The sequence below is a fragment of the Octodon degus genome, unplaced genomic scaffold (assembly GCF_000260255.1).
Source record: "Octodon degus isolate 3935 unplaced genomic scaffold, OctDeg1.0 scaffold00015, whole genome shotgun sequence".
Lineage (NCBI taxonomy): Eukaryota > Metazoa > Chordata > Mammalia > Rodentia > Octodontidae > Octodon > Octodon degus.
The window spans coordinates 2894512-2897389 of NW_004524591.1; positions in this window are offsets into that span (position 1 = coordinate 2894512).

The following is a 2878-nucleotide window of genomic DNA, read 5'->3' on the forward strand; positions in this document are numbered from 1 at the left end:
TATATTCATCATTTTTCATAACTTTTTGTAGATTCCTTTGATTTATCTGCTTAGACATTCATTTCTTCTGCCAGTGATAACAGTTTTATATTATATAAAAAACTTATAACTTCATTTCTTATTTTATTTAATTTGCTGGAACTGTCTGTATCCTGATGAATACAAATATTCTATTTTATATGAATGTTAAGTTCATGATTTCAAAGGTCATGTTCTAACAAAGTTTGAATTGCTGGTAACATTTTATCATCAAGTCTTATTTTTTAACAGTGATTATCTCTGTTAAGTTAAAGAGTGATTGTTAAATTATACTGAATAACTTTCTGCATCTATTAACATAATGATATATCATAAAAAAGCACTGGGCATAAAAATGAGCAACAAACATCAATACAACTATAGTGGAAGATTTCAGAATTGAACCAAACCTCTAAAAACTGGACTTACTATCTTTCTACAGTGTTCTACCCAAGGACAGAATACACATTTTTCACAGTAGTATAAGGAAATCTCATCAAAATAGGCCCCAAACAGGCCATAACACATGTTTTAAGTAAATGTAAAAGAACTGAATTTATCCTATACAAAGTATCAGATTATAGTGTTGTTACAGTAGAAAGAAATGGCAAAAGGAACCAGAAAGATTCAGTGAGCACATGGAACTTAAACAACACCCTTAATTAATCATTGGATCACAGATAAAAGCAGGGAAAAATCAGACAGTACCGAGAATCAAATGATAATGTTAGTATCACAAGAATCAATGGAGCACAATAAAAGCAATCCTGAGAGACGATTACAACCATGAAGACCCACATAAGCAAAGCAAAGCAAGCACATATAAATAAGCTATTATGCACCCCAATTTCTTAGAAAAAAAAGAACAATCCAAGTCCAAATCTAGTACAAGGAATAGTTATAAAAGTCAGACCAGAAATTAATGAAATTCAGATTAAAATAACTAATATAAAAAATAAATGAAGATAAACTCTTAGCCAACCTTACTAAAAAAGAAGAAAAAAAATTAATGCAGCTAGAAATTGAAAAGGTGAAATCATAGTGAATATCGCCAACATCCAGATTATTAATAAATATTTTGATAATCTGTACTTTAATAAATTGGAGGCTCAAGAAAGATTGTACATTCCTACATACATCTGAATTATCAAAAACAAACCAGTGTTATAAAACCCTGACTAATTCAATAACAAAAAATGATATTGAAGAAGTAATAGTATATAATAATGTTAATAACAATAACACCAATCTGTCAACTAAGAAAAATCCCAAGACAATGCCCTCATTGCTGAATTCTTCACGAACTTCAGGAAAGATCTATTTATAATTCTCCTCAAACTCTTCAATAAAATTGACAGTGAAGTAGTATTCCCATAGTAATTCCTGGAAGGAAGCTTTACTCTGATTCCAAAACCAGAAAAGATCCAACTAAAAATATCTACAGGCTAATATCTTTGAAAAAGTAGATGCAATAAAATTCATCAACAAGGTCCGTGGAGATAGCTCAACAGTCTATGAGCCTGACTAGGCAAGCACAAGGATTTCCTGCACTACGTGCTATGCTGGCCCTGCCCCAGGCATGAAACTGGCTGTCAAATCAGGGGGTGGGGGGAGTGGTGGTGCACTCTTGTAATCTCAGTGCTGGGCAGGCTGAAACAGGAGGATATCTGTGAGTCTGAGCTGCATAGTAGGACCCTGTACCAAATACATTAAAAAAAAATCAACAAGACTGGGAAACAAAAAGCAACAAATTTTCAAAAATATCACACATCATGACAAAGTATGCTTAATCTCAAAATTGTAAGGATGATTCAATATATGTAGATCAATAAACAATATAACACACAAAAAGATGAAAGAATAAAAATTACATAATCACCTTAATAGATACAGGAAAAAATCTGTCAAAATTCAACATGCATTCCTGATAAAATCCTGAAGAAAGCAGGTATAGCAGGGACTTATTTCAGTTTGATTAGAGCCATTTATGACAGATCTACTGCTGACATTGTAGTAAATGAGAAAAAAGTGAGAGTTTTCCATCCAAAATCAGGAGGAAAAAAGGCCAAGATGGCCATTATCACCACTCTTGTTCAATATGGTACTCAAAACATTAGGTAGATCAATCAGCCAAGAAAAAGAAATAAAATAGACACATACACAAAATAAGCCAAATTATCATTATTTGCATATGGTATGATCCTCTACCTAAAAGACAAAGATATTCCAACAAAGGACTTGTAGAATTAATAACCAGATTTAACAATGTAGCAGATACAAAATCAGCACACAAAATTCAATAACATTTTTCTATACACGAGTGATGAACTCACTGAGAAAGAAATTAGGAAATCAGTGCCACTCGCAATAGTATTAATAAAATATAAATACTTAAAATTAACTACCCAAGAAAATAAAATATCTCTACAATGAAAGATTCAGTATTCTATAAAAGGAGATCAGCAAACATCAGACAGTGGAAAGATATTCCCTGTTTCTACCCAAGAGCTAATACCTTCAAAATGGCCATACTTTCTAAGATGAAATAAAGATTTAGCACTCTCCCTGTCAAAGTAAAATAGCATACCTCATAGAAGTAGAGAAAACAATCCTAAAATTCAAATGAAATCAGAAGAGACCCCACATAGTAGTAGTAACCCAGGTAACAAGAACGAAGGCAAAGGCATCACAACCCTATACTTTAAGTTATAGTATAAAGATACAGTCATCAAAAGAGCAGGATGAGCTGCTGAGAAAGTTCCTTTAATTTTCAATTTTCAATAAACTACGTATAAAAATAAAATCTAGACAAAAATAATTCAAGAGGCATGGGATATTTACTTTTTTTTTTTTTTTTTTT